Source organism: Lissotriton helveticus, chromosome 1_2 (assembly GCF_964261635.1).
Source record: "Lissotriton helveticus chromosome 1_2, aLisHel1.1, whole genome shotgun sequence".
NCBI lineage: Eukaryota > Metazoa > Chordata > Amphibia > Caudata > Salamandridae > Lissotriton > Lissotriton helveticus.
In genome coordinates, this window is record NC_136058.1 from 75,487,105 (window position 1) to 75,512,543 (window position 25,439).

The 25,439-nt window shown below is 42.5% G+C and overlaps 1 long non-coding RNA gene across 1 annotated transcript; it reads left to right on the forward strand.

Moving 5' to 3' along the window:
• Positions 1-664: 664 nt before the first annotated feature.
• LOC144807766 (uncharacterized) lies at positions 665-24,557 on the forward strand. The gene is made up of 2 exons (XR_013606431.1): positions 665-886; positions 21,484-24,557. It is a non-coding gene; the product is annotated as an uncharacterized LOC144807766 (long non-coding RNA).
• Positions 24,558-25,439: the final 882 nt, after the last annotated feature.

A 25,439-nucleotide genomic window follows, 5' to 3' on the forward strand; every position in this document is an offset into this window, starting at 1 on the left:
GTGCACGTCCAGGTGGTATTTGAGTGATAAAATTGAGTGCATCTGTCGGTCTTCAGCTTTAATTTTAATACAACATGATGCCCATGTTGTGGCCAGCCAATCCATGGGGTAGTTCCTTTGGGACCCCCTATACCCTTTGGGGTCAGAGGTTGCTCACCCTAACCCCTTATATATTGTTTTATTAATTTCAGGATGCTGGGACTATGTCCTTGAGTCCTATAATGGCTGATACAACATATTGCCAATCATGAATTGACTAGTGCCCTTTAAAATATCCAATCAAACCATATCTGGACTGCCACAGTCCAGAAATACTTATTTTTTAACCCCTTTATGACCACCCTGAGCACTTCTTTGAACGCAAATTTCTCAAAAACGGCTGAACGCATTTACACCAAATAGCATTAGCACGTTTTGTGAGTAAAGTTCTAGCTTTCTGCTAAATGTATTGAAATCCCACTCAGCATAAAGTAATCTCAATGTGTTGGCAAGCGGCCGGTAGTTTCTCCTGCCACTTGCCATTTGCTGAATGTTGGTGTTAGCTTGGTTTTGACTGGCTGTTGATGTCAAACTGACTTCTGTGTAGTCGGGAAGCAGGGGTCAAACTACAGTTTTCGTCCGCACTGTTCGCACTCTTTCTTTGTCTCGCACATCTCTGCCTGACGTAAACATGGCGGCGTCACATCATATGCGCAAGGAGCCGGTGTGCGTGAGGGGTGGGCAGCGCATGCTGCTTGTTTATATTAATTCCCCACCCGCGCCCCCTCCCTCCCGCGAACATGCCGGCCGCGGCTGTGTGCTTCGTTCATGTGCGCCCCCCAATGCAGTATCCCGCTATAATTTGTGGGCATGATGCGAGCAGCGGCTGTTCCGACTCTCACAAAAGGTAAGTTTGCCTAGATACGCATCAGCTGCCAATGCAGGAGGCTTGTTGCGCAATGACGCAGACATAAGCAGCACCTCGAGTCATACAAAACTTCCCGCAAAAGCGAGAAGGCCTACGCCTGCCACAAAGGATGAATTAATAATGATTGTTAGTGGAGAAATATCAGAACAGGGGGAAGGAGAGGTAGATTTGTTTTCATTGTGTTCGGACTGAAGTGCGTTGTCGCACTTGAACAGATCTGAAAAGTGGATTGGCTTGTAGTAAAGTTCCGTAAGCTCTATACCACACTCATGGTTTTCCAGTGAAAGAAAATGTGTGTATTCACTTTTTTTCTGGTCACCGTCATCAGCAGTGTACTATGTAGCGCCGGGACACTCTATTTAGTAGCTGCGCGCATTATAAATCCCCTTAAATTTAAATTCACAATGACGTCATATGCAGGGACACCTTAGGAAGAGGCGCCACAGCCTTGTTTTGTCCATCACTTTAAATGGGCTTGGTTATTTTACAGCCAAAGCAGCGATGCAGTATTTACTATAAATGCTACATGAAGATAGGAATGTATAAATTGTATTCATGCTTAAACCAACTATACATAAACCTTCTACTTGTTGAAAATGTTTACTGTCTTGCATTCATAGACAACAAGCGAGTGTACAGTAAAAAAGTATGGCCTAGCTGCCATAGAAAAACAACGAATAAGTGTACTCACAAAGGAATGGGAAAATAACATTCTTTAGTTCAGTGTTTACTTTTTATAAATCAGAATTGTATTCCACATCACTGTGAGAGGATGATAGAGTGTCCGGCCTTGAAGCTGGAGAACCGGGTTCGAGTCTCAGCGTCGGTTCAACATCCTTTGATTGTGGCAAGTCACTTGTCTGAAAATGAATGTGCCTGTCTATACTATAATGTAACTCATGTACATGTACAGCGCTTTGATACTGTTGTAGTTAAAGCCTGACACAGGATAGTTAGTTTAAGGATTTATTAGGTATAATTATAAGGCTCACAGGGAACCGGCAGAACGTCAGCGATCAATAAATGCGGAACAGCTGAATGCCGAGAGGAATGTGTGACGTCACATAAATACCATCTGGGAATTCCATGATGGAACTATGTGACGTGACACAGTAAACATAGAAGAGGTGTGAGCAACTTAGGCGGAGGAAGAAATACCTATACAACATCTCCCTTCCTCAATAATGAACGAACAAAACATTTTGTCATAGGTAACTGTCACAGAGGTACAGGATAATCATTCCAAGACATAACTGTCATAACGTTTGGGAATACATATTTCCCTACCAGACCTAGTATGGGTGCGTATGTCAACACATCTGTTGTCCATTACATTCTCATTTCTTTTGCAACCCTCTCTCTCTTTGGATCCCCTCAAAACACATAATGTTCCTTCTGTGTTCTCGTGTCCACCATCCCTGTTTGAGTTTCTCTCTTCCTCTTGTCCCTGAGTACTGTCATTGTCGTTGGTTATTTGATCACTGTGGTGCACAGGCACTTCATCCCATTCCAGAATGCTGTCATCCATTTGGCTTTCCTCATTCTCCATTCCCTTCATTATTAGCGATTCCTGACCTTTTTTTAATTTCACAACATCGTCCTTGCTGCGCCATCCTTTTCCATCAATATACACTGCCCCTTTGGATGCCTTGCTCACTTGTTCTGGTCTTCTGAAAACGGATTCTCCTTTGTTCACTTTGAATGGTTTTCTTACGAGAATCCAGTCACCTTTTTCCACTTCCTTGCCCCTTACTTTATTGACTTCATCTGAATATTTCTTAGTCTTTAACTGTTTATTCACAACACACTATACCCTACTACACTATTACCCTTCGTGAGCCTTTTTCTCCTCAGATTCGTTTCGTTTCCCTCGTCGCCACTTGTTGTAGTTAAAGCCTGACACAGGATAGTTAGTTTAAGGATTTATTAGGTATAATTATAAGGCTCACAGGGAACCGGCAGAACGTCAGCGATCAATAAATGCGGAACAGCTGAATGCCGAGAGGAATGTGTGACGTCACATAAATACCAGCTGGGAATTCCATGATGGAACTATGTGACGTGACACAGTAAACATAGAAGAGGTGTGAGCAACTTTGGAGGAGGAAGAAATACCTATACAACAGATACCATCAGGTCGAGTTCGCGCTATATAAAACTACAAAAAAAAACTTGCTTACTTAAATTTCCGCGTCATATCTGCTAATGCATACGTCCCTGTTTTGTTTACATACACAAGGGGGAGTTGGCAGATGACTGAACGAATCCCACAACTACTAGTGGCCGTTCTTCAACTCTGAAAGCCTTGGTGGTACTTGGCAGCTGCAAGAAGTGTCTACGCAAGGTCCTGTAACAATTTGGCCGAGAGGGACTGTCGCTGCTTTCCAAGGAAGCATGGAGCACACACTGAATGAATGGCTTATGGATGCACATGCAAGGGCTGGTTCTTGAGATGGATCGCATGTGTCTTCTCCTCAGGGCAAACTCTTGCTCTGGAGCCTGGCCCTCCGAAGTTGTGCTAATATTTTCCGGTCTCTGATAGTGTTCCTCCCTTATACGCTGTTATATTATTTTGCAATTGCACCAGTTTTACTCCTTCCTATTCAGCGATAAAGGTGATCGGTTGGAATATCATTTGGCTGAGTATTTCAAGTTTGCAGGGATTAAATGCAGTAATATATATTGTCCCAACGCTGTCCTCCTTTTCTACGGGTGTCTTCTGCACACACAAACACTCCCTCATTATACCTCTGTGGCCTGCTGTTCACGTCTCTCTCTCTTTCTCACACACTCTTGCTGATCCTCTGTCTAGAGTTCATTCACCACTTTGTACACAAACTACCTATCCCTCTCTATCTCTATCTTCATCTAACTCTATTTTCTGCAGCTCTTACCCCTGTTCACCATGCCACATAATTCCACTACACAAATACACTAAACACCACACAGTACCACCCCACACAACCCCACAAATAACAATTTCAATCTAACCCACATAATTCCACTCCACACCACTTGCAGCCACAACACCCCAAACAAAACACAAGGGTAAAATATATTACCATTTACAATGCCAATAGCTCTAACTCTCGCAAATGCGAGACCTATTGCATTGCAAAAGCTTGTCTGTATTGCTTCCCCAAAGTTATTAGTATAACAAAAACGCTCTTTCGATGGAAAATCTGTCCTAGCTTTAAATACACATTGGCAATTTCCACTGTCTACTACAAATATACATCTATGTATATGCACCCAAGCCCCTTTGCTTAGTAGGCCCCAGCTTAATATAGCTAGTAACAAAATAACACGCAGAAGCTCAAAGAATCCTGCAAAGAGATGTAACATAAAATTCATCTAAATCTAATAAAGGCTATGCCAAGTATTCAACAAGGTTTTTACTGTCACCATGAGTGCACGTGACTGTATCACTGTAATTGCTAATCATTAGTTTCTAGGCAACGAACAAACATTTGATTCCCCTTATGAAACATTGCTACGCTGATAAGAGAATGACTAACCTAATCTCAGTAGGAACACCATGGCAGTTATTAAAATGGAAACAATAAAATAACGAAAATGTCCTATACAAATCAAAAGTCCGATATCATTGAAATAAAAGCCATAGCATTTTCATTACGTTTTATTTCAGTAGGACAAGGAGTAATAATGGTGGATGTTATCAGATGAGTACACAGCCAAATCTATTCCTATACATAGTCATTAAAAAGTCTGTGATGCAACAGAGGCTATTTTAAATAGACAGTGACGAGTTGCATCTTTTTAAATAGTTAGCATTTTTAGCTGCAGAGACTAAGCAACGCCAGCATTATACAAATCCCAAGCACCTCTACCGTGGATTGTGATCTAAATGAAGTACCTGCTATTTACACCAAATTGTATTGGGAAAACATTCAACTAAGGGGCAGTTTTAAAGGGAAGCAAAAAAAGGGGGGGGTGCAGTTCCTAAAGGGGAGTTGAAGGGAAAAGGGGAAAAGACAAAGCTTTTGTCATGTTGCCCTCACACACCCCGAAAGGTGTCATGCTTCATCATTGGGCCTTGCTCCTCGTCGGGCCGGCACTGCAATGCTCGACGGGCTCACCGTTTCCGGGGCTCTTTGTCGGAGATCTTTTAAGGAAGCCGTTGGGTGCTTGCGGGTGTGGGGGCCGTGGCGGGTTGTGTGCACGTGGGTAGTGGTTTAAAATAGGTAAGGGTCAGTCCTATACTCAATAATTTTAATGGTGGACCTGAATCCGGCCTAGTTAAAAAGAATGGACGCCCTATGGGAATGTAATGTTCCAGGCGGGCAGTCTCTAAAGTGGGGCGACCTGTTTCGTGCCAGGGTGTTCGGAAAGAATCGGGTGGCACTTCTTCAGGACCTATGTGAAGTGTGGTGCACAATTACAGACAGACTCAAAAATGTATTATAGGTAGCCTGTTGTGGGGCCCTAGTAGACCTATACTGGGCGTATTGGAAACCCTTCAGTATAGAAGCTACGGCCGGACGGGTTTGAAAAGGGAGCACAATGTTGCTCCACTCAGAAGGGTGGCAGCAACTTGCTTGTGAGCCTACCCTCGCTCCGAATCCAAAGGGGCCATACGGTGGGAAATACATCACATTTAACTTTACTGCGCTTTTAAGGGGACATTCAGTGCAGAGAAAAACAGTAATAAGCTGGCAATGCCAAAAGGTCTGGTTTTAGAATAATGTTGTATGGTACTGTGAACCATTACAAGTATATAGCATGGAAATTGATATATATGTGTGTAAGCAAAGAACTGTAAAACAATATTTGTATAGGTTAAAAGGTCAGCTTTAAAGTTGCACTCCGAAGCCAGACTCCACGGAAGTTAATGACTGATCACCTCCCATCTGTGCAACATAGATTATATAGGTATCTAAGAAACTTTAATAGCATTGCAGTGAGCCCCTGAAAGTCCAACAAAGGGAGCTGGATAAATAAGCAAAATAATCACAGCTGTGCAGAAGGCAGTCACTTTTTTGTGGCAGCACACAACTGCTGCCGAACCAAAAACATGTCCTCCTGGCTCCTAACATGAGGGCGGATCCATAGCCCCTCTCTACTAATGCTCACATAATTGTCTGGAAAAGACTGCGCTGTCAAGCCAGATCATAAAAACAGTTCTCTTTTCCTGACCTGCTTCGTTAGCAATCATCAATAATAGGCATTCCAGAATGTCGTTTGTGTGAAAATGTCTTCTTAGGGGTCATACACTGAATGACTCCTTTAACAAACTTCAGGTCTGCAGTATTTGGAAAGGATGTATTTAGAGATTCCCTTCCAAATAGCGACTCATTAACGTATGTACTAATGTTTTGCGATCTAAATTTGGTAACAAAATATTGACATTTTATTGACAACTTAAAGGAGGTGTTAACTCAATTGCACAAGTTGTCAATTTGTTAAAAAAAGTTTGTTAGGGAGTAGTCAGCGTTCCACAGGATCACTGAACTCTCCCCCAAAAAAACTTTTCTTTTTAGGTGCAGCCTGCTTCCCTTAAGAAAACGTGCTGCCTTTTTTTTTTTAAAGTTGACTTTACTTAAAATGCCATGATGTTTTGCTAAATCCATCTGGCCACCATCCCTTTGAAGGCAACCTATCTTAGTGAATTACAAATTATGCAACCTAAAACGATTGGGAATTTAGTGAACTGAGCTATTAGTACTTAGGTTGATTCGCAAAATTTCTTTCCATTCACAAAACGTTGGTGCGTAATTTGTGACAGTTTTTTGTGAACAGAAATTTCGTACAGCAGGTTTATTATTTTTGAAACTATTACATCCCGGCTTTGGGCCTTATTTAGAGTTTGGCCAACAGGGTACTCTGACAAAAACAGGGCAGATATCCTATCAACCATATTATAAATGCATTATAGCCAATGGCACTCTAGATACGGGTGAACAAGACATCTGCCACTTTTTGATCTAATACCTTGCAGCCACACTCTAAATAAGGTTCTCTCTGTCCAACACCAAGCAATCAGTAGTCCCTATAACTACTGCTCTTCTCAGTGTGCAATACAGGTGTGCTTGTGTACATATGCAAGCAATGCTGTGCACCACCGTTGGAGCAAGCACATAGAGAGGGATACTGCTTTTATTTAAGTGATATTTTGTAACCCTAGAAGAGAGGTAAAGCACATTTTACCACAAATATATGTCAAACAAAACATTGTGGATCAATTCATGGCAGACGTCATGCTCTTTCAAACTTTAAATGACCACACGTAGGACCTCATTACAATGCCGATCAGACCAGCCATCCGACCGCCGTCCTCGTGAACCCTCTCTGGCCCCCGAGGGTGGGACGCTTCCCCCCCGCTATATTACAATGCTACCGCAGCAGTCGCAGCTACGGCGGAACACAGGTTCCCAAATATGGTGCTGTCAATGTGTACAAAACTCACAAAAAACATGCATATTGTACACACATGCATGACATATGTGGGGATATGCCTTGTGCACTATGTACACAATTTCTGGAGTGTGGCGGAATGTGCACAGTCCAGTCAATGGGAATAAAATATAATACCGAAGGGCCTACCTTAATTCTGGCTTCCACAGAATCTTAGTCATCGGGGTTCAGCTAACCAGGTGTAGGGGGGACCTGGAGGAACGGATCCACAGCTGAGAATGCTGGAGAGAAGCTGATTGGGGTGACTATGGGGTGGGTATGCACCCCAAATCCTTAATTTATGATGACTCGAGGCTGCCCGTAGGACCGCCAGTCGGGACATCGGAAACCCACATCAAAATTCGGACGATGGTCTGAGATCCCCTTATTCCCCTATGGATGCTGTTTTTCTCTGACCGCCAGTCAGCAGTCGGAGTGAGGCTGGCTGAGTCGGCAGTCATTCAGTGGTCAGTCTGAGTACAGGATGCATGGAACGTAATCCGGCTGTCGCCCAGAGCGCTTCCGTCGAGACCTTCGGTGGTCCTACCACCTCGGACATAACATTGCAGGTTCTCTGCAGAACATAGTTAGCCAATGAAACCTAGCTCCTTTCTACAGGGAGTTTTGACAAAATATATAGAAAAAAAATATTGTGAATCAAAAATATCATGTCAAGAATATTGTGATGTTAAAAATATTTTGCAAAGAAATATCAAAGGTAAGAATATTGTTTTAAGTGTTGTTTTTTATATTGTTCTAAAAAATATAGCTTTCTAAATCATTGTTGTATATAATATCCTTTTTTATGGGTGTTTTAGTATGCTGTGTTTAGCATTTAATTAGTGTACGTTATTTAATTTGTTCATTTTTATTTTTTTATTTATTTCATCTAATTTCTAAATATTTTCTTAAGAATGAATTAGATGGCTTTTTTATAATATAAGTTTTATAATGTTATATGAGTGAATGTTATAGGGGAAAAGGATGGGGAGATTTATAGGGGAAAAGGATGGGGAGATTGTTAAATAAATATTAATGTTTATTTAAAATTTGATGTATCATTTTATAATTTTGAATATATTTTTTCTATTTTATGGCAAAATATATTTTTTAATATTGTGAAAAAATACATATTTTTTGATAATATTTTTGTAATACATTTTTTATAAATCTGATGTAAAATGTAGTAAAAATATGAAGAATATGGTTTGTGAAAATAAGTAATTTTTTTAAAATAATGATTTTTGAAATTATTTTATTTTGAATTTTTTATTACATCTTGCAAGAACTGGTATATTATATTTATGGTTTAATGGTATTTATTTATTTTAATATGTAGTAATTGATAGTATTTATAATGTTTTAAATTTTTATGATTATCCTCGATTTTGTATATAATTTTAATTAATAAAAATAGTATTTACAATTATATTTAAGGTGAAGATTTATTATACATTTTATATAATAAGAATTAATAATGTATAGCTTTTTAAACATTTATTATTACATTTATTTTTTTATATTTGATGCAAACATGTTAAATTATTTGTTTATTTGAGTACTACTTTTATATATAGTATGTTGTAGAAAAGGTGCAGCAATTATAGATTTTATTGGAGTAATGTATACGTTTAATGTTATATAATTGTTTTGTTGTGGTTTGAATCTGCTTTTTGAGTTTTCCATTTTTGTGATACAAGGATAATTCAAATGACGGATAGCAGAGCATACAGCTAGAGACAGGCCATCAGACAATCAGTAATTGATATTGTAACACACAAAGCACATCAATAACATGGCTAGATTACAATAATAGACAGGCCCTATAAGCCTATAAAGTAGATGGACCTTGACGAATAGTACTATATTATGATATATGTCCAAAAGGCATGTCTCTGTGTATCTAAGAGGAAATCAAGTATATCAACACCTGTGTTAGAAGAACAGAGGTGGGGCATCAGTCCAACCGTTGATTTTAGTGACAACAGAATAATTTAATACAAACAACGGTATAACAATAGCAACTATAAGCTAAGGACGTACATGACCTCTACTCAATGACCCCCTTCCTGGAACCTTAGCTCATAACACCCAACTGATACATTGTTAATTGCCTATAAGTAAGATGTATTGGGAACGTGTGAGTGCAGGGCTACATAACAAACTCGGAGGAAGAATCGTTAGCAGTGACCCTAGGCTCCAGGTCTGGAGCTTCTTACAAAGGGTCAGCACCATTGCCTGCCTGGTACAAGTGATCAGACTGCATGTTTGATAACATAGAGCCCTAGTAAGAGGCAATGGGATACTTCCTGAGTCCGAGTGAGTCTTCTCTATACAAAGCAACGAGCTGGCCCAGGCAACAAACTGCACACTGTTAAGCATTGAGCAGGTCCAGGCTACAAACTTAGGGGGATCAGACGCTTTCCACCTATGTGTAATAAGGCGCTTAGCTGCAATGAATCACAAGTCTAGGAAAGGGGAAGTAACCCTGTGTTTCTTGTGTCTGCAATACAATCCCAGGAAGCATATTTCCCATTTGTGCAGGTTCGGGCGCTCAGTGCACGTGGTTAGACATAATGTGATACTGGCCCAATAGGTATGTAGAGATGGACAGGCCCAAAGCATGTGTAACAAGTTGGCATATGTCTGAGCACAGCGAGGGCAAGCAGCATGTTGGCGGGGGTGAGATAGGCTCTGTGTACTATATAAAGTTGAATAATCTTGAAGCAGGCATTATGGGTCACATGTCTCAGTCTCTCTAACAAAGCGGCCCATTCCTTATCTGTGCATGGGCAGGTTAAATCAGTCTCCCAGCATTGTCTTAGAGTAATAAGCTGTGGAATACTGTGGGTGCAAAGCAAATCAGCAAACCATTATGTGAGGTGCCTACCCCTTCCCATCACAGGCAGATTTTGGATCGTTAGATGGATGGATAGTTCAGTGGTCATGTCCCCCAATGGTTCCACAGTTTGGCAATCAGTGAGTTGTGAAGTAGGAATTGGCCTGGCGGTAGACCATCTTCCTCCATCAGTATCTTGTATGGTGCCAGAGTACCATCCCAGTATAGGTCTCCCAACGAGTGCAAGTCTGCTGCATGCCAATACATCAGTTCAGTTGCCAATGTGAATCCCCCAACCCTTGGCATGCCAAGCAACTCCAACCCTATTGCATAGGTGATCACATATTCAGTAAGGTGGAGACACCAGCGGTAGCAGGGATAGGCCCCTCCCAGCAGCAGGGAGTCCGGCACTCACATTTGTGTACAAGTATGAAACAGATGTAAAAAGTGGGGTGGCTCCAAGCAGGTGAGAATGTGGCAGTGTCCAGCAGGTGTAAAGTCTTCAGCCATTTAGCAATTGACTGGATTTGGGAGGCAAGTGCGCCCCGCTATTAACAAAGTGTGGATTGGGAACATCTTACAGAAAGGGAAACAGGCAGGACTTATTTCAATTGACTTTCAGCCCAGAGAGAGACGCAAATTGATCGAGAGTGAAAGCAATTGTGGTGGGGATGTTGTACGTGTCTCTAAACTGGAACAGTTTACCGTCTGCATATAGCCAGATCACATGTGTCCCTGTCACCTAAGGAATGCCCCAGGGTGCTCCCCGCTCTCACATTGCAAGCACAAGTGGTTCAATTGCCAGGGAAAACAATAAAGGCATAGCGGGCAGCCTTGCCATGCCCCCCTTGTATAGGAATGGATCTTAAAATAGGGGGTCCGTCTTGACCCCGATTAGGGGTTAGTGTGCAGTAATTTAACTAATCAAAGAAACCGATGGCTGATAACATAGTAAGAAGTGTATTAAGTAGTGCCATTCCAATTCATCAAAGGCCTTTTCTAGATGTAAGACCAGCAAGCCGGCGTGAGGCCAGCTTTGCGGAGTGTAGGTCATACATTGCAAAAATCCGCGTGGGGATGAACCCATTATGCTCAGAATATATCAGGGTCAGGACAAGGGTGCAATTGCACTGTAATTTTGGCTAATACCGTGTAAGTGGTATTAAGGAGGGTTAATGGTCAGTAGGAGTTAATAAGCAGGGTGTCCTTATTTGACTGAGGGATGAAAATGACAGTTGGCTCTCTGTGGGAGGGAGAAAGACTTTCAATGGAGAAGGCCTCTTCGTACATTGTCAGTAGGTGAGGGGCTAATTGAGGTGCGTATGCTTTACAGAACTTCGGAATGTATGACGTGATGTATGTAAAGGACTGAGTCTGTAGCAGAACAGGCTGTTGAGGCCGGTCCAGAAGAATAAGCCATGCCAATAGCCCCCCCGATCTGTCAGCTGAGGCATGCGTACAGGACGAATCTGCAGCATAGTTAAGATAACGCAATTGTTCTAATAACATGACATGTTCAGCTCGCATGTCCTTTAAATCACATGTGCTACTGGTATTATCTACTGTCTGAGTTTCAAGGTCTAGGAACGTGTGTTCTATTCTAGAAATGTCTCTGATTAGTAATTGTTTCATGTTCCCAAACAGTGTCCTTGTGTCGTGACCTTGAAAGCATCCTGATCTATCAATTTTGTGATGGCAATGTTGGGTTTAATGCCAAAGTTTTCCATGATCGCCGAACCAAGGGAGGCTAGGAAGGAGGGGTCTTCCTGCAGTGCAAGATGGTAGCACCAGGTGGATATGAGGGGGTGGATCAACCGCCCACCGCAGCTGCAGAGTCTGGGGATTGTGATCAGAATGTGTGCAGCCCAGGTAGTCTACTTGTATAATAAAAGGGGAAGCCCGTTTTACTGCTGTTCCATTTGTGCCACCTCACGTAGTTTTGCTGACACACCGCCACATCCCCAGAGTCGGGACGGAGAGACCCACATTTCCAAGTGGCCTGCCGCCGCCCACGTCATCACTAGCGCCAGGAGACGCTTTAAAAATCAGCGCGGGCTCTCTCAGCGCTGGATGCACACGGGCATGCCCGAGTCAAGAGCAGGCCCATCTGCACCCATCAGAGCCCGGAGGAGACTGGGCTGGGCCCACCCGCTCCCGTTTTTTGAGCCCAGTTATTCCATTATCTGCCTGGAAACTCTGACTTGTCCACCCGAGTGAGACTGTTGAAACCTGTTTGTGTATGGACCTACGACCATAAAAAGACTGTTGCTGGGCAGGTCATGTAAGTCTTTACTAAGAACAGCTTCTAATCCTCTTACCCACGGCTTATTGTTGGCATTATTGATGGGACTTGTGGTGCAACAGACAAACATAGGTGAGGACACTATACTGCAGTGAACTACATAGAAAGCCACCCAGACTATTAGTTTGTTGATATTTATGTTGATGCGAATTCCGTTTTTAAAATGAGCAAAAGAAAGGCAATGACTAATCAATCTTCACCACAAACAAAACCTAAGGGGTCATCAAGAGCAACATTATTAAATTATCTTACTGGGGCAATGGGGGCGATCGAAAGACAAATTATAAATGTGAAACAGACTCTCAATGAGAGAAAACACAGGGTTTTACAAGACGATAACGAGTCAAGGGATACAATACCAGTTAGCACGGCGGAGGTAAGGGGTATGCAACCCCAGAATGGTTGCGTACAATAGTGCCTGATGAAATGGTAGTTAGCGATCAGGACTCTGATACACAACCCCTGTTAAAACACCAGAGAAACCCGGAGTTAACAAATAAACCAGCAGGAGGGGCGACCTAAACCCAGTCAATCCCTGGTGAATCCAACTCTATACCTCAGAAAAAGGGCATAAGAGTGATTAAGCAAGCTAAGCAAACCAAAACTTTAGCTTCCCAAGATAAGGGGCAAAAGGGGAGGCCATTCACAAAAACCCACACTTCTATCTCTATTATTGACCTTGCTAATCTAACTGCTAACCCTGGACATAATACTACACTAACGGAGCATGCAAAGTTTGCACTAATTCGCACTTTGCAAATTGCACTTTGCAAGTAGTACAATACCAAAACTGTGCCTAATCACTTAGCGTAGCAGATAAATCAACAACATCCTCAGATTGTTTGAAAAAGCAATTTTACATGCTTAAAAGCATATAATCAATTCAAAAAAGTGCACTTTTACAATGAAAACATTAGGCAATGAGAGAGCTGATGATTTTGCCCCCCCCCCTAATCTAGGGGAGGACCAAGCAGATAACCTTGAACACAAAGATCATAATCAAAAAGCACATTCTTTTGAACTTCAGTGGTGGTCCCATCCTCTTAGGACCACCCCAAGCACAGTTATGGGCAAAAAAACAATCCCAACCAAAGGCCCTGCAAAGCATAATGGGACGAGATTAGCAGTGGGCAGTGAATATTATAGTATCCAATATCAAAATAATTCTACAAAGAGCTGCAGTTCACCTAGTCGTTACTAGATGTCCCTCACGAGTCAAATGCAAAGCATTGAAATTATTCTTACATCAAGCTGCAGTTCCACTAGTCGTTACTAGATGTCCCTCATGAGTCAAATGCAAAACCATTGAAGACCTTTCATCAAGCATTTGCATTTGACTCGTGTGGGACATCTAGTAACTACCAGTTGAACTGCAGCTCTTTGTAGAATTATTTTGATATTGGATACTGCTTTTTGGCGCATGGTAAATGCCCCATTCTTGGCAGCTCAACATTTACCATCAATAGAGATCACAATAGATGAACAATAGTGGGTGGAGTATTTTTCCAAGGTCTACAAGCAGGTACTGACAGGAAGCTAAATGATAAATGCATTAACACGCAAAGGAGATAGTAATTTAGATAACTACCTGATAGACCTATGTTTCACACTTGACGAGGTCATTTCTGCAATAACTGCTAGTAAGGGAGGGAAGGCTCCAGAACCAGATTGCGTGCCAGTAGACCTTTTTAAAGCAAACATACTGCCATGGGGCCATATTCTGACCTAGGTACTAGCGGCAGGTTGCTCAACAGGTTTCATAGAGACTTGGTCGGAGTCGCTACTGGTCACTATATTTAAAAAGGGCGATAGACAGAACCCAGCCTGTTATCGCCCAATATCTTTGCTGGACTCTCTGGCTAAGGTGATCGGCCAAACTGTTATGAACCGACAGCCAGACTGGGCAGAAGGCATGAATATCCTCTCAGATCTACAATTTGGCTTCCACAAGGGTCTAGGCACACTGGAACAAGGACTAAACCTAAATATTACGATAGGGAAGTACACACGCTCTAAACAAGGGAGGATTTAACTTGCATTTATTGACCTCACGGCAGCGTTTGACGGCGTGGTTCATGACAAGTTATGGAACATCTTAACTGAGATGGGGGTGGAAACTCTCCTCATCCATTTCTTGAGACATCTTTATGGGAACAGAATTGCAAAAGTCAGATATGGAGTAAAGGGTGAATGCACTGCACTGTGTAATGTGGAGAGGGGGGTTAGACAGTGTTGCGCCCTCGCACCTTTTCTATTTACATTATATATCAATGGCCTAGAACGCACAATGGTGGAAAAGGGTCTGAAAGTGACACAAATAAATAACCGCCCACTTCAAGCCCTTCTCTACACGGACGATGCAGTGTTGATGACAAGAACACAATTGGGACTGCAAGGGGCTGGCTCTTACTGTTTATGCGGAGTATATGGGCAACTTGAGACTGAAAGTAAATACGACTAAATCCTTCATCATGAGGTGTGTGAGAGATAGTGCCAAATGCAGAGACATGTTCATTGGTAATAGTAAGGGTTGATTTTACCAAGATATTTTCCTACCTAGGCATCCTATTTGACAACAAAGGGACATGGTCCCAAGCTGTGAAAAACGGAAGCTTGCTCTTTATGAAATCGACGGCTGCTTTAGCCAATTTTGCCAGAAAACTGGGAAGAAGACCACCTGTGGAGATGCTGCAAATCTACCAGGGGAAATGTGTCAATATGGCAACATATTGGGCTGGAGTCTGGGGTTATCGAGATACAAAACTCATCCAGAATACCTTCCTAAAATTTCTCCTGCCGGTTCCAGGCAGTACCTTAAATTATACTTGCCACTCCGAGCTTGGGTTACTTTATATTTTAGATTTGATAAAATGCCAACCGATCCTTTTGTGGCACGGGATCTGGACTTCTTTAAAGACTACATTAAATCGCGAAATTCTAAAAGACAGCCTTAAGTTGGGCAGGGCGTTGGACATCCTGAGGTTAACCTTTATAAAGGATTTTTCCAACGATCTTGGACACCCCGAATATTTTAGGAGAATAGGTTTGCGGGCGAAGCAATCAAACCCTCAGTCCAATCAATTGATGTAGATCACTTTTGGGATGCAACCCTACCTTGAAATGATATTAAGTTTCTTTGATAGATTCATATTAACGCGCTTTAGATTCAGTACTTACCATCACTTAGTAAGCTTTCCTAAAATGAACGACTGGGTTGTAGAATTGAGTAGATGTCCCTGTGATGACCAGGCCCAACAATCAACTATTCATATGGTTTTATTTTGTAAGTTTTATTCAATTCAAGAAGGAGATGGATCTTACCTATTTTAAAAGAAATGGGCATGAGACAATGTAGACCAGCTTTTTTAGCCCTGCAATTCTTAGACAATGAACATCTTATAAAATCAATCACGTCATTTTTAAAATGTATAGTTAAATGCAGAAAAAACATTTTCATTTGAATCTTGCACTTTATCCACTTTACCTGAAATTAAATCACTGTGACCATATCTAACTGTATCCCTTCTTTATTGTGTAAATGACTTCGTAAATTTTATTTCATATATGCTTTTTTAACATATGTGATAATTAAATGTTTTTAATTGTATGCTTTTATGATTTTACGACAAAAATCAATAAAGCTTGTTCTGATTCTGAAATAGAAGGGAGTAGCAATGGCGTACCCATCAGTCTGCAAACGTGAAGTTGGTGCAGAGTAGAGACAAAAGAGTACACCTTTGCAGGGGCGGCCTGAGGCATGTGCAAGCTGTGCACCTGCACAGGGCTGCCAAACCCCAGGGGCCGCCACACCAATATATATCCTTAATATAATAATACTCTGAGGATGGATACATATTTGCCTGGCGGCCCATAGCAGGGATTTGGCGGCCTCCTGCTCTGTTCCACTTCCAAACACCCTGAGCCCCTCCCCTCCCCGGACACCCTCTTCCGGGGCCCCCTACCTACGCTCCCTGCCCAGGGCCGCCATGAGCCTAGAGACGCCCCTGACCTTTGCGTCCGGGTTACGGCATCGCCAAATATCATCTGGCTACCAATGATGGAGCCGGTAGCTGTTCATTGAGGTTGCAGGAGTGTGAGACAGTGGTGGAAAGGATTCGAGAGAGGTCTTTAAGACATTGTTAAAGCCCCCCCTAGAAGCCATGGCACACTGTTTGAGGCATATATAGAACCTGTGAGTATGAAGCGGCCATCAAGCTGGCCTTTCACTTTGAAATATCAGCTGTCTGGGTCTTGTATAGTGTTGTTTGCCACAAAATGGGTCTCAGGCCTAACCCATAGCAACACACATCTGTCATAGGTAGAATAGTTAGTGGCTAACCCCTTACCGAGCCAACGCCTCTGCAGCTTTGTGATTTCTGTATGTACTAAATGAGTCTCCTGCAATAATATAATGTGCGTGAAGTGGCGTTTCAATTAGGAATAAACAGTAGTGACTTGAAGGCGTATGCATGCTCCTCACGTTCTATGGGAGAGTATTAAAATGGATCATGTATGCTCGGACATGGCTCCCAGTATCTGGACATTGCATAGTAGTCGTGGAGGGTATAGTGATGCATGTTGGACATAACAAAAGCCTGCGGTTGTGGTCCGGGCCATGAGGAGTTGTGGGATAAGACTGAAAAAATTCGAACCATAAACATAAAAATGTAAATATCAATAGAGTAGATGTTTCGTCCCAAACAGCTGAATATCTAAGATCGGCAAGCGTCAACCAGTTGAGGAACTGGTGAGGAAGAAACTTGGCAGCCAAAGATTGAGGGTTCCACACAAGCAACGATGGACATATGCAAACCCATGGGAATACCAGAGCTTAACATTGTGGTATCCTGAGTTAAAGTGAAACAATATTGAAACATTTTTTAATCATGTCAGGCTGCGGCCACAAAACGATCATCTCTCACCCGTGAAACAGGAAGGCAATGAAATTACATACAATATAAGGAGGATGTGTCAGAGTGTGGCCAACAATCAAAGTGGGACTACCAAACAGCGATAATCAGGCAATCAAATTATCAAATAATGTTGTCAGGTGTTTGGAGCATTACTTCAGGCCGGGCCACAGAGTCCACCATAGAAGGCCACGTAGTTGAGGAGCCATCATAGCTACTCGATTTATCTGAGTCATCGTCCATTCAAAGCCTGTTACTGTGTTACATATCGTAGCAGCATTCTGCAAGGCCTGGCACCTGTCTCGTATCACTTGTTCAAGGCCGGGTGCATCACTTGACTGAGATGGGTGCATTGATCGGGGACAATGGCTCCGAGATCCTTGAGCGGCCCTGTTATGGGCTGCGGCACCCGCCTAGGGTGACTGATCCACCGTTGATAGTCCTGATGTCTTCAGCCAGTCATAAGGTACTTCGGGGGAGCTGAAGACATTTGTTTCTTGCAGAATAGGAGTGCATAACGAATGTCAAGTTCACAGAAACAGGGCTTGACTGCTACCAAAGAAGATCTTTGTTTCTGCACTGTTACAGTGTAATCTGGGAAGAACAATATCTTAGCGTTGTCTACATGGTCTTGCATATTAACTGAGTCTCACATAAAATAGAGTAACTGTCACAGTAGTGTAGTAGGCGAAACAAGAATGGCCAGGGGAGAATCTCCTGAGGTAGCAGTTTTCTCAGCCATTGTTCCATGTAAATGACAGTGTCCGATCCCTCCGTTCCTTCTGGAAGGCCCACCACTCGCACATTTTTTCCTCTTGAACGGCCCACCACATCCTCAGCGCGGCATTCCAAGAATCCCACTCGCTCCACCATTTTATACCTTGAGGATTTCAGTTCCTGAGCCCGTGGCTAAAGCTCCATGATGGTCAGCTCAGCAGTGTGGACTTTGTCTTCCAGCTTGCGGTGATCTGTATGCAACATCATAAAGTCTGCCGTTACTACATCTATTTTGCTTTCGAACAATGAGCGCATGGTCTCAAGAGTAGTGCCAATTTTCTCCGCAGTCGCAAGGGCGTAGTCCAGTTTGTAGCTAATTGAGAGTGGTGGAACAGCATTGTCTGAAGTGCCAGCACTGCCAGATATTCAACGTAGTCCACAGGGGACCTCGTAGGGGCGCTCTGTATGACAGCACGTGCACAGCCCATGGCTCCTCTAGCGGATGTTCTTGGCTGAAGTATCAGGGTCACACCTAATATGGCTTTATCACAGGAGTGAAACGGGCGGTCACACAAAATACTCCCAACCTCCATTAGAATGATGAGAAAGGCCTAAAAACTTGCAGGTAAAAATCAATAGACATTAAAATTTCCTTTGTGCTTCTTTAAGAAAACCAGATCATTAAAGTGTATAATTGTCCAAGAAATTAGGCAACTCAAACTTTATATTCAAAATATATATACATTTTGTATATATATTACCTACTGACGGTCACCAGTACGTAGTTAGAGTTAGGACCTAGTTTCCATAGGAAAAGCGTTTTTTGCTAATATCGTTGGCGTCGTTTGACGAATCTTCGCAAAATTTTCAAAACTAATTGGCCGGTTAGGTCAGCTGCTGTGTTGAAAGATTTGGGGTGATCCATCAAGTAGGGGCAGAGAAAAAGGGGGGGGGGGCAAAACTCATGTTCTCCATGTTAATTTGCATAGGAAACTGTTAACGCAGCTACATACCAAACTGCTGAACAGAACTAAACCAAATTTGGCACTGTTTTTGTTAAATGGTATAAATCCGTTCAGTAATTCCTGAGAGATTTAAACATTTCTCAGATACACAAATTTGGCAGCGGAGGATCCGTGAACCCTCCCGATCTCGTGCCTGAGATCTAATTGGCTACCAACATCTCAAACGAGGAAGTGTTGGCAGCCATCTTGTGACTCTATTTTTTTTATTTAAAAAAAAAATTGCCGGGCTCACCTATTGAAAAAAAAAAAATTTAATGGCCTGGCCCCAGGGGATAGGGTGGGGAGCTGCTTGGCCCCCCTCCCATGAAAATGATTATAAAAAATGTACATGCGCCGGGGGATGGGGTCCCCAGGGCTGAAATCAGCCTGGGGAGGGGGGCTGCATGTCCCCCTCCGTTTTTGTTAATAATTAAAAAAAAAAAAGAAAGGCTTAGTCCTGGGGGATGGGGTCCCTGGGGCAAAATCGGCATCAGGAGGGGGAGTCAGGGGCACGTCGCCCCTCCATTTTTTCACAATTAAAAAAAAATGAGCCATGTCCAGGGGTTTGGGGTCCCCTCTCCTTTTTTCTCAATTTAAAAATAAAAGGGTCAGGCCCTCGGGTTTGGGGTCCCCGGGGCCCAAAACAATCAAGGGAAGTGGGGCTACACAGCCTCCTTTCCTGAAATATTTTTAAAATGGAAGCTGGCAACTCACCGGAGGTCCCGCACTCTTTCTCCACTGCTCTGCAAACACGCGCCTTGGTACACTCTTGGTTGGGGGATGAAGTCCCCTGCACACCTGAGGGTCCTTAGGGGCCAACTTGCCCACCGTTAACCTCCAGTAAGCCCCACAAAGTTGGACTGATGAGAGGTGGTTGGAGGCCACGCCCCTTTTTCCACCACTCTGCAAAATCTCTCAGACATCTGGAACTGGAATCACAATACATAGTTGAGCTAAGGACCCACACACCATGGGATCTTAACAGTGAAGAGGAGTTATAGTCTCATATTGGCTAAAAAAGAAACAAGAAGGAACTTCAGAAGACACTATGAAAATTTAAATAATGTAAGATAGAGGATAGAATAGGTATTTTTGTTATATCCTATGCTTCCTAGTCCTGGCTGCTCAGCCTGCATGAGGAGTGTGATGTCATAGAATGTTGGGTGTGTGTGCATGCTTTGAATGTGTGATCAGTTGGAATGAGTGGGGATGAGCAGCAGGATGCTGCTCCCGATCGCACCCTGTACCATCTTACATGAACCTTTAAATCTACTTGACTACATCTCTGGCTCCTGGTCTACCTATGATGACGGTACTTTCTTCAGTTACAAAAATGTTAACTAACCCTTTGGGGTCCACAGGGAAGAATAATAAACCGCAGTCTGATGAAGGCCATATTGGAGTGGTAATTCGAATCAGGATATTACGACCCCCCCCCTTTTTTTTCTTTTTTTCCTTTTCCTTTTCCCTTTCTTCTCCTCCTTTGATAATGAATTGAATTCTGGGAAACAAAAAAAGTCTTATTTCCTTATTGATAACATTATTAGTGATTCTTTGCCTCCTTTTATATTTGCAATATATGTCTTTGTATAGCTGTACGTAAGCCCATTCAGGGCGCAATGAAATTCACAGGTTGTGAGATAATGAATTGAGTTAATTAATTGAAAATGATGTCTAAATTGGAGATGTAATTAATACACATGCCATCTATCATGTGCCACGCTTTGGAACAGATATTGAGATATTAACTGAGATAAATTGCTGATTGTATTCATAAGTCCAAGCCCATTCAAAGGCTGATTGGACGTAATGTAATTTAAGGATGTTGTTTCTGATACAATGAGCTCTGAACACAACAAATGTATTTATTGTGCGTGATCTTGAAGTATATATCCTTTTCTGATAAAAAGGGAAAAGAGACAATATAAAATGGCTACAATGTTAATCATGGTTTGGTGTGAGGCCGTATCGGCAGTCCATCATTTATGTTTATGTTTAGGCAGCTGACCAATGAAATCTACATGTAATAAAATGTGAAATGGAAAAGTGTTAACTGACATTGAGTAAGCCCAAGAGGCTGCAACGCATTTGTCGATTTTGTTGCATGCAAAGAATAAATTGATAAACAGCTTATGAGTTCCTTTGAAAAATGTATAATATATAAGTTCATGCAATTTGTCAGTACGACTTTTTTGCTAAATAAACAATGTTTCCAATATTATGCCATTTATAAATGTGTTTGTTACTTTTCTTTACATGGTGCTTTTGAGAAAGGAGATTTATGCTCCCAAGAACAACTCATGTACGCATTTATAAATGTTGATAGAGCACCCACGGCTCGTTACCCTGAGAAAATAATGAAATGCCTCTTACTTTTATGTATTTTCCAGGTTGCCAGGAAGAAATTTCATTCAGCGTGAGGAGGAGTGAAAGTTTTAAGAAAATGCAGCATCCAAGACCTTGGATATGCAGGAACAACGAAGATGCAGGAATCGAGAGATACACCGGGAGAACGCCAAAACAGTTACGTAGCAGCAGGAAGACGGAAAGCCACCCTGATGACAAGCGGCTTCCTGTGGAGCATCACGCAGCCATAAGGCCTGCACATTCCTCCCCTTAAGGGAACCACAGTATTCCAGACCAGTGTTCGGGCAGGTCCAACATGAAGAAACGATGTGTCGCCTCACAAGGCCCGCCTGCCAGTACCCAAGAAGGGGGGAAAGGGTAGCAACATGAGCAGCCCCAGGGTCTGGAAGCGTGTCAGTGCCTGTACCTTTCACAGGTTGGTTCTGGGCGCTGACCGGATGGGGTGCTGACTTCAGGGAGGGGGCGCTGTAACTTGCGATTTAAAAGTACTTTCAGCAGACTTCCTTGTGCGTACAGTTTTCAGGCAGCATTAAAAATGTCAAGATAACTCTTGTGAATAATGTTCCTGCTAGAGAGTGTAATCGGAGTTTTATCTAGTTTTGACTTGCCATAAAAAGCACAGAGGATTAATGTGCTTGCTTGCTGCATAGAAAGCATACTCTGCAGATCACAGATCTGTATTTATGTGGATAGCTGAGTGGATTACTGCTTTTGTCAGAGAGATCCTTTTGTCACCATAGTTCATAAGATACAAAGCTAATATGGAACAGTGACTGTTACGGACTGTCATCAAAGAACTGCATACAAACTGTATAAAATAGGTTAGGAAGTTCTGTTTTTTTTCCCCAGTCTTTCACTATCCATTCCTAATGTTGCTATAAAGTGTTTGTTTGGGTAGGTATACATTCTTATTAGCAAATGTAGTCTTTACCAGTGCTATAAAATAAATGAAATGTATGTGAGAGAGGAGCTATGGGGAGATAGGGGCACTTTTGCCAGGTGGTCCTGAAGGAATCCGAGTAGGTGGTCAGGGGGACAAAAATGATTGTCGCACAGGGCGCCGACAGCTCTAAAGCCAGCCCTGCCAGGGAAGATGAAATGCATCAGTCTATGTTGTGCCCATTGCCTGGAGGGCCCCAGGTCAATGCCTCTCCAATGATTATTTCTCAATTCAATTAAACACAAATTATACTCGACGACTTCAAAAAAAGGTGTCCTGTTCAAGTTGTTCTTTACAAAAATACTTGTCGTTTTTATTGAAAAATAGACAAAATCATTTGAATCCAATTTTCTCTATAAAATATAAAATTTTCTCTTAGGAATCCATCTACCTTTGGATTATTAGATACGGTAGATTGTCAACAATTAGAGCCCTGAAGAAGTCTCCTCGGAGACGCAACACGTTGGCTAAATGGTTTGATGGATTTTATGAAAATTGGATTCAAATGATTTAGTCTATTTTTCAATAAAAACGACAAGTATTTTGGTAAAGAACAACTTGGACCAGACACCTTTTTTTGAAGTTGCCGAGTATAATTTGTGTTTAATTGAATTGAGAATTAATGCTTGTAATTTGATGGGTGCTGATTCCATTCTTTTCTTATGATATTTGGGATTTTTTCCCCAATAGGAAGTGTAGAGGGGTGCACTTTCTAGTTGTCAATCACCATCACCCAACTACAGAGCTACATTTAGTGTCAGGTGCGGTACTCTCTTTTGTTGTTTTTCAACGCCTCTCCAATGATGTGGCAACCAACAATGCGATGGTCCGGAAAGGGGGCCCACATGCCAGTGCCAGCCAAATGCCCATGAGCACGGCAGCATGAGCTATCACGAAGATGCACAAGTGAGCAAACAGTTCCAGGCTCTCCCAACCAGAAAGGGCGGAGGGTGGCAACAGGTATGAAGACGGTAACCCGTGAGCAACGTTGCATCTGTAGGCCCTAAGGGACAACAACTGTCCCCAGGGAGAACGCACTATCTATTCCTAAGTGTATCTCAAAATGGCGGCCACCGGGCACCTGAATGGCAAAACTATTTAACCTTAAATAAAAAGGGGACGCGATTGGGGGTGCACTAAATCTTGCTGCTTAGTATCTCAGGGGCCTGTGTTCTCATCCAGTGGTCGCTAGCAGGCCACTCCTCCAGCCCCAAGGTGTCGTACTCTTGGCAGCGATTATCCACCCATTGCTTTCAGCGAGGGGCGGGTGTTGCAGCGTGCCCCCATCGCTCCTTCACATGACCCGTGGTCTCCCAAGCAAGGCACATGCAGTGAGGGTCAGCATAGCCCAGCACCAACTCGACTAACAGCAGGCTATCCCCCAAGGCCAGGGTAGCGTAACAGTCCACCGCAACCAGGGAATCAGCACAGTGAGCACCCCATGCACCAGGCAGCTCCCGGCTGCCCCCTTGCTAGCATTTTCAAGGACTGGGAGTTCTCCTCACCCAAACTGCATGCCCTGCAGACTGCGGATCGCATCCAGTAGTGCAGCACACACCTCTCAGGCCTTACCGGCGCTCCCAGGTCCTGCACCACCACTCAGGTGCCATCCACCCAGACACAGGGCTGCCCGAGACGTCTACCTCCAGGAATCACTCACGGTCCCCAGTATAGTTCTTTACAGCCATCTGGGGGAGTTTGCCACTCCAGCATGGACACCTAGTGGGTCATGGGTTCTATCCTCAGGCCCCAGCAATCCGCTGCACCGGTGCCTCGTTCCCACTCCTTCCAACAGCAGTTTCGGTATGTTTCAATAGCCAGAGAAACGGGGAGTGCAGGAGGCAGGTAGGTCAGCCAGTGATGATGACGGGTTCCCGGCAGGATTACTGTTGGATAATCGGGAAGAGGAGTGGAGCTTGCTTAGACCATTTCCGCCATATTGGCTGCTCATGTTATGGTATTTTTGTTAAATGGTATATAAAGATGTTTAGAGGGATTATTCATAGTTTTGTATAATTCATTTTTTTATGCTGGCTGTATTTTGTTTATGTATTTAATGAATTGTGCTTTTAATGTACCATTTTCTATTTAAATATGGGGTATGCAAATTATTATTCATTAATTCTATTTATTAAATTCAGATTTTTTCATTATATTATTTAATATTATTGTATGTTGATTTTTTCTTTAAAGATATCAACTTGTCTTAATAAAATATGAATGATGTTTTATATAATATCCTAAAAATAATAAGTAATTACCAATATATATTTTCGGGGGATGGTAAATATATATAATGTGTCATATTTAGTGCTAAACACTTTCAAAAATGCAATTTAGTTTCAACTGGAAATAGGTAATGTGACCAATTTGGTGTCTAACGGATTCCCCTGATTGTTTTAGACTGAAGTAGATGGCACTATTTTAGTGTCCAAAACCTTTCACTAAATGGTTTCGATTGGAGTGTGAATAGTAAATGTCACCTCTTTGGTGCCCAGCACTTTCTTCCAAATAGATTAGATGGAAGTGGGAACAGCAAAGGTAATCACTGTAGTGTCCAACACCTTCCCCTAAATGGCTTAAGTTGGAGTGGTAATAGTAAATATGACCACTTTAATATCCAAAACCTTCCCCCACATGGCTTAAATTGGAGAGGGAATTGTAAATGTCACCATTTTTATGTTCAAAACCTTCCACTAAATTGATTAGATCAGATTGGGAATAGTAAATGTGACTACTTCAGTGCCCAACACCTTCCCTTAAATGACTTGGATTGGAGTGAGAACAGTGAATGTCAACATTTTAGTGTCCAAAACCTTTCACTAAATGGCATAGATTGGAGTGGGAATAGTACATTTCACCCCTTCAATGTAACACCTTCCACTAAATGGCTTAAATTGGAATGGGGAAAGTACATTTAACCACTTTAGTGTCCAACACCTTCTCCAAAATGTCTTGGATTGGAGTGGCAACAGTAAGTATCACAATTTATTTACTAAATCCTTCCACTAAATGGCTTAGATTGGAGTGGGAATAGCA